Source organism: Saimiri boliviensis, chromosome 3 (assembly GCF_048565385.1).
Source record: "Saimiri boliviensis isolate mSaiBol1 chromosome 3, mSaiBol1.pri, whole genome shotgun sequence".
Lineage (NCBI taxonomy): Eukaryota > Metazoa > Chordata > Mammalia > Primates > Cebidae > Saimiri > Saimiri boliviensis.
Genome location: NC_133451.1, coordinates 63,596,732 through 63,604,904, shown reverse-complemented (window position 1 = coordinate 63,604,904; position 8,173 = coordinate 63,596,732).

Sequence of the window (8,173 nt, the reverse complement as noted above, 5' to 3'; positions counted from 1 at the left end):
TGGTTTGGATTTCTGTGAAATCTGTGGTGATATTCCCTTTGTCGTTTTTTATTGCATCAATTTGGTTATTCTCTCTTTTCTTTTTTATTAATCTGGTTAGTGGTCTGTCTATTTTGTTGATCTTTTCGAAAAACCAGCTCCTGGATTTATTGATTTTTTGAAGAGTTTTTTGTGTCTCTATTTCCTTCAGTTCTGCTCTGATCTTAGTTATTTCCTGTCTTCTGCTAGGTTTTGAGTTTTTTTGATCTTGCTCCTCTAGCTCTTTCAATTTTGATGATAGGGTGTCAATTTTAGATCTCTCCTTTCTTCTCATGTGGGCACTCATTGCTATATATTTTACTCTAGAGACTGCTTAAATGTGTCCCAGAGATTCTGGTATGTTGTGTCTTCATTCTCGTTGGTTTCGAAGAACATCGTTATTTCTGCCTTCATTTCATTGTTTATCCAGTTAACATTCAAGAGCAAGTTGTTCAGTTGCCATGAAGCTGTGCGGTTCTGAGTTAGTTTCTGCATTCTGAGTTCTATCTCGATTGCACTGTGGTCTGAGAGACTGTTTGTTATGATTTCCGTTCTTTTGCATTTTCTGATGAGTGATTTATTGCCAATTATGTGGTCAATTTTAGAGTAGGTGTGATGTGGTGCTGAGAAGAATGTATATTCTGTGGATTTGGGGTGGAGAGTTCTGTAAATGTCTATTAGGTTTGCTTGTTCCAGGTCTGAGTTCAGGTCCTGGATATCCTTGTTGATTTTCTGTCTAGTTGATCTGTCTAATATTGACAATGGGGTGTTAAAGTCTCCCACTATTATTGTGTGGAAGTCTAAGTCTCTTTGTAAGTCATTAAGAACTTGCCTTATGTATCTGGGTGCTCCTGTATTGGGTGCGTATATATTTAGGATCATTAGCTCTTCTTGTTGCAGTGATCCTTTTACCATTATGTAATGTCCTTCTTTGTCTCTTTGATCTTTGTTGCTTTAAAGTCTATTTTATCAGAGATGAGAATTGCAACTCCTGCTTTTTTTTTGCTCTCCATTTGCTTGGTAGATCTTCCTCCATCCCTTTATTTTGAGCCTTTGTGCATCCTTGCATGTGAGATGGGTTTCCTGGATACAGCACACTGATGGGTTTTGGCTTTTTATCCAATTTGCCAGTCTGTGTCTTTTGATTGGGGCATTTAGTCCATTTACATTTAGGGATAGTATTATTATGTGTGAATTTGATGCTGTCATTTTGATTCTACCTGGCTGTTTTGTTGGTTAGTTGATGCAGATTCTTGATTGTGTTGATGCTCTTTTACCATTTGGTGTGTTTTTGGAGTGGCTGGTACTGGTTGTTCCTTTATATGTGTAGAGCCTCTTTCAGGAGTTCTTGTAGAGCAGGTTTGGTGGTGATGAAATCTCTGAGTACTTGCTTGTTTGCAAAGGATTTTATTTTTTTCTTCACTTATGAAGCTTAGTTTGGCTGGATAGGAGATTCTGGGTTGAAAGTTCTTTCCTTTAAGGATGTTGAATATTGGCCCCCAGTCTCTTCTGGCTTGTAGGGTTTCTGTTGAGAGATCTACTGTGAGTCTAATGGGCTTTCCTTTGTGGGTAACCCGACCTTTCTCTCTGGCTGCCCTTAGCATTTTCTCTTTCATTTCAACCCTGGTGAATCTGACGATTATGTGTCTTGTGGTTGCTCTTCTTGAGGAATATCTTTGTGGTGTTCTCTGTATTTCCTGGATTTGAATATTGGCCTGCCTTGCTAGGTTGGGGAAGTTTTCCTTCATTTAATCCTGTTTCTGTTCCCTTCAGTCCAAACTAACACTGCTACTACTGAGATAGTTGAGATGATTGACTGGATCCATGAATCACATGCTTTCTTAGCTCTTGTGGAAGGACTTTTGTGTGTGAAGAGCTGTTCAAATTGATGCTTCTGCAAGGGCATGATCACCAAAGACTCCTATGCTGCCTCCTGCTCCATCTTCATCTGAAGCCAATACTTTGTCTTCTTTAATTGGTCTGTCTTGACTTGCAGTTAGGAGAAACCAGGCTGATCATCCAATATTTTGTTTAAAAATCTCAGCTTACTCTCCAAGTTTATTACTTACAAGCTCCACTTCCCACAAAACACTAGAATACAATTTGGCCAACTTATTTTCCACTTCATAACAATTAATGACTTTCCTCCAATTTCCAGTAATATGTTCCTTATTTATCTGAAACCTCACCAGAGTAAATTTAACTTTAAAGTATTTTGTTTAACATATTCCTACTAATATTCTGCTCATGATGACAATTGTATCACAAGATGATAGACATTTTCTTTATAACATTCCTCTTTTACTTTTTAAGCCCTTATCAGAATCATTCATAGCATCTATATTTTTAGCAACCATCTCTTCAAGGAAATACAGAATTTTTTTCTAATATGTAACTCAAAGCTCTTCAACTCCTATTCGTCATTCAATTCCAAAGCCCCTTCCACATATTTTGGTATTCATGACAAAAAAGTACCCAACATTCCAGGATCAAAATCTGTATTATTTTGCTAAGGATGTCATAACAAATTTCAACAGACTGGATTGGATCTGGTACTTTAAACAACAGTAATGTATTTTCTCACAGCTCTGAAGGCTAGCAGTCCAAGATTGGTATTTCATTAGGATTGGTTTCTTCTGAGGCTTTTCTTTTTGACTTGAAGATAATTATTTTTCCCCTATATTTTTAAATGGTTGCTGAGTGTCTGTGTCCTAATTTTATTGTCCTATAGAAACAACTGAATTAGGGCCCATCTAATGCCTTAATTTTAACTTAATTACCTATTTAAAGACCCATCTCCAACTATAGTCACATTCTGAGGTACTGGGATTTAGAACTTCAACATATGAATTTTGAGAGAACAGGATTCATCTCATCACATAGGTATTTTTTTCCTTCCAAGGAGATTTTAAATGCACACTTCTCTTATGTGTATCCCTCTTTCTTGAACTAATGGCTAATCAATGTGCGTGCATTGATAATTATGATTTGGAATAACGTATAACTATTATTTGTTTCATGTATAGTGTAATTTTGCAAAAAAAGAATCTTTCAATTTAGTGTGTTTTGGTTCCTGTTATGACCATGGGGAGGGCTGGTGGGAAAAGAAGAAAGATTATTGTATCCTTTACCTATTTTATGAAGACATGAAAGAGGTAAGAAGTAACTCCAATTTTTCATTTATTTTTAAAAGAAACCAAAGATTTATCTTCTTTGCATAATACATTTCTTTCCTCTCTGTCTATAGATACGATATGACTAACTTGCTAGTATTTCAATTGTAGCTTGAAAGTGGACGTTTTAGGCATGCACCTGAGTCCCAATTACTTGTGTGGCTGAGGAAGAAGAATTGCTTGAACCTGAGAGTTGGAGGCTGCAGTGAGTCGAGATCACACCACCGCACTCCAGCCTGAGCAACAGAGGGAGACTGTGTGTGTGTGTGTGTGTGTGTGTGTATGTGTGTGTGTGTGTATGTATGTATATATATAGAGAGAGAGTCTATATACATATATGTCTTTTTCACAAATTAACATTTCTCCTTGTCAAATGGTAATTTATGAAAAAAGTTTTATGGTCAATTAAGATTGGAAATGACTGGGTTAAATGTAATTAACACACTTAAAAAATAATAAAAACGTAGGCACAAAATATAACATACGATGTAAAATAAATTTAAAAAAGAGAGAAGGGGAATGGTTGTTACTAGTATTAGTATCACACCAGGAGTTTAGTAAAAGATGTCATTTGGTCAACAGATATTCTGTACATGGCAAAATCCTCTCTGCCTTCCACTGAATATGTGCATAGAACTCATTTAGGTACAAATAAAAATGATCTTTACTTCCATCACTTCTAGACTCTTCCCATACTTCATACTCTTACAAAAGAGACTTTTTTATTTGGAGAATCGCTGGTTTCAGTGATGAGGACATTTCCCAGATATGTGAAAATAATGTTTCTTATAATAGAGATCTTAAATCTTAACAGGTAAAATTTTCAAGAAGTGTTGATTTCTTTCTCATCTTGGTGGTTAAGATTTTCTTTCTTTCTTTTCTTTTTTTAAATTTTTTTATTTTATTTTTTATTTTTTATTTATTTATTTATTTTTTAGACAGAGTCTCTCTCTGTTGCCAGGCACCAGGCTGGAGTACAGTGGCATGATCTCGGCTCACTACAACCTCCACATTTCTGGTTCAAGCAATTCTCCTGCTTCAGCCTCCTGAGTAGCTGGGACTACAGGCACATGCCACCACGCCCAGCTAATTTTTGTATTTTTTAAGTAGAGATGGGTTTTTACCATTTGGCCAGGATGGTCTCGATCTCTTGACTTTGTGATCCACCCACCTCAGCCTCCCAAAGTGCTGATATTACAGGTATGAGCCCTGGTGACTGGCCTCCTTTAAGATTTTCTAGAGCTGGACAAAATGTTTTCTCCTTGTGCTCACATTAGAATTATCCTTTAAGCTGACTTTTAGAGGAACACCGGGATTGGTTATACAAGAGGATGATAATGTAAAAAAATACACTGTATTTACCTATAATTTATTTCATTTATTTTTTAAAAAGAAAGGAGAAAAAGCTTAAAATATAATTTTTTAAATAATGTTTATTTATAATTTATATAATGTACTTACAATTTAATAAACTGACAGAATATTTTAACATTCCATAAGTTTTCTCTATAGTTATATTTCTTCATCTTATGAAAACTTTACTTACTAAGCTTCTTGTTATTAAAAAGGAGCTATCTATGCTATGGTATCTTTTTCTTATAAAGTCTATTTTCTGTTTCAGTTGACTAGATTCATAAATATTTTAAAAACCAATTCAGCTTAATCCTAGAATCATTGACCTCTTGATATTTTCTTTTTTTCTTATTAATGAGAAAAAAGATAGCATGTCCTAACATTTACTTAATGTTACCTTCCCACTTTATTATAATATTTTGTATTTTGTGTTTGTATTTACTTCCATTTCCTATCCAGGGAATGCAATAACAAAGCATGACTAACAGAGTCCAATGAAATTATTCTCTTTCATTTTTCATTTTCCCTGTTTTCTTTAGTGTTGAAAAAAATATATTTTTTCTTTTATTTTCTTTTTAAATTTGGATGACACAACTACTATTTCTATACTTTTAATATTGACTATTAATTTTAGGCATATATTCAAATATTATTTTACAAATAGTAAAAGTAATTTCATATCTTGACAAAGACATTAGCACAGTTTAAGTATCCTCTTGCTTTACCTTTCCCTTCTTTTCATATTATTTTGTAGAGTTTTTGCTCTATTTCTATGTCAACATGTCTTTTCATTGTTACTAATATGAATAATACTGGAATAATTACACAGATTATATTTTATTGATATTTATCACATTGCTTCTTGTATTTTTCTTCTTTCCATTAGGTTCTCTTTTCTTCTTGTTGAAGTTCTACAGTTATCTAAATTAAGAGATGGGGATTGGGAGTAAATTTTAAAAAAATTTTTTGTATGTATATATTTTTTTCTGCAATGTGAATAATTCATCTGGGTGTACGACTGTTTCATTGACAATCTCTTTTTTTGAGCACTTTGGAGATTTTACTCCATTGCTTTATGGCTTCTATTGTTGCAGATGGGAAGTCTGCTGCCAACTAATTGATATTATTTTGAAAATAATCTCTTATCTTTCTGTTGTAGCTTTTAAGATGTTATCTTCATCCTTGACATTCTACAGTTTCAGTAAGATGTCCTTAAAATCTCTTTTGTAGTCAGTCTGAAAGATTGAGTGTGCTCATTTTTGGTGCTCTCCAGAATGAACATTTAGTAAATCCTTAAGTAAAACAGAGGGTAGGTGTTTGTTGACTTTTCTTCCTTGAGTTGTACTCATGATACTCCCTAATTGACACTGATACTCCATTGCATAGCTTTCCCATAATATATAGCTTATATTTTCTTGAATTTCTATGCCCCATTAATGTTCACCTGATCTACATGCCCGCTCATGGGGGCTCTATGGGTACCTCAGGAAGTCTGACATCCAGCTTCACCTTGCCACAAAAAGGCAATTTAACATCCTGGCATTCAAAAGTCTGGGGCACCTACTTTCTTTCCGCTAGCTGAAAGTGGAGTTGCTATCAATGCCGGATATCAGGACTCTCTTCACATTCAGATATCACATCTAGATGAAAGGTCACTTGCCCACAGCCTTCACCTAGTAGTAGATGCACACGATGCCTTATCCAGTTGAGTAGAAAAGTAATTTTGAACCCTATGTAGTCATAAGATGTGACTGCTCTGAGTGTCAATGGATATTTGTGGGTTTTGGCTGGATTGAGGTGGCTAATATCATGGAACCAGATGTCCAGGAATATTAATTACTTGTCCTGTTCAACACCTTTCATGCTTCATGCCAGAAGCTTTGACATTACTAAGTTCCATTCCAGCAAGCAATATTGCATCTGTGTCAAAAAGTTTAATTAGGACTTGTCCAGTTTCTACTACTTTGCCTTGCTGAAATATGTCACACAGAGAACAGCAGTTAGCACCAAAAACTCACCACTCAGGAGAGATGTACTGCATAAGAAAGCCAATCTGTTGGGAGCCTAGACTTCAAAATTAGCATTTAGTTGCTTTTTGGGTTTGATTTTATTTGTCTCTTTGGCCCAAAAGCTGCTCTTACTTTAAAGACTTTGGGCAAGGATCCTGGCAGCTGCTTTTTACCTCTTAACCCAGCAGTTCCTCAGTGGAAAAACAGCCAAACAACTCAATCTCTTCAGAATGGGGCATAGAGGGCTGAGAGGGATTAGGGGATAGTCATTTTGCCACAAAACCAAGAAATGTGTTTATGTTGTTTTTGCTGCTTTGCAATAATTATGCTTCACATCATAATTGGGGAGAAAAGGAATTCAGGGGAGAGGGAGCTAGTCATCCCAGAAAATATTGCCCCTTCAAAAAAATGAAACAAAATAAAATTCTGTTTAAGTGTTCACATTCATGGATGTGAATTCTGAGCCACTTTCATATTTTCTATATGGCAGTTGTGGACCTGACTCTCTAATTACTCTGGTGTTCAACACATGATTTCTGTAGTGCTTGCACCTGTACATGAAGAATTCTTGATTTAATATCCTGTGTCTGAGGAAAGGGCCAAATATTTTTCTCAGTAGTTTGACATTTCCATTAATGTTTTTGGCATAGCAAATTAAGGAAAATAATACCTGTTAGCACTATGGTGGTTTTATAATAATGTTCTCATATTATTCTATTACACATAAAGTAGTGAGTGAATAATTTATCATTAATCTCTTATAAGAAAAAGGTTTAATGTAAGCTGATTAAAAAGATTGAGTGCCCAGTTTGTTCCAAAAGTAAAAAGGAATATATCCCTGTTGAGGTATAAAGATTGAGTCTTTTAAACCAGAGGGCGTAAATGTTTTGTTCAATTTTCTTGAGGCAAGGTTCATTGCCTTTTTGTTCTTAATTACTATGTTACATCTATCTAATTACACCTTTTCCATTCTTAGAGCAATGCTTCTCAGTGCATTCTCCTGTGTAAAACCAAATGTCCTACCTATTTTGAAAGTGCTGCTTTGCATCAATTCTAAAACTTTTAGAGTATTGTATTTTAAGTATGAAATTCTAAAAATTATTTAGACGTTCTCTTTTGATAGCTTAGAATATTATATAGTTGCCTGCCTGCCTTGGAAATGCAATTACTTCCAACGAATGTTTTCATTATTTTAGATTCATTTACCTGTGTTCCACTAATCAAATGAAACATGCAAACAGGAAATTTATTCTTCCTAGGTTAAAGCAAATGTGTATTTTGAAATGGGAAAGCTATCTGCAATGTGGTGAGTAAGGGGCATGTTTCAGCCATTTGTGTTACAGCACCTCTTTTAGCCTTGCCATTCAGTGGGTCCTGAGTTCCTGTCCTGTGACCAGGAAGAATGAGGCACATAGACAAATGGAGGATGAGCAAGATGAAGAGAAGCTTTACTGAACAATAGAACAGATCAGAGAAGACACACAGTGGGCAGCTCCTCTTTGTAGTCAGGTTGACCTGACAAGTGTTCAGCTCCTAGCAGAGAGGGTAGCTCCCCTCTGCAGGCAGGTGTCCCAGCAAGTTTCAGCTATCAGCAGAGAACTTAGCTTCTCTCTGCAGCTC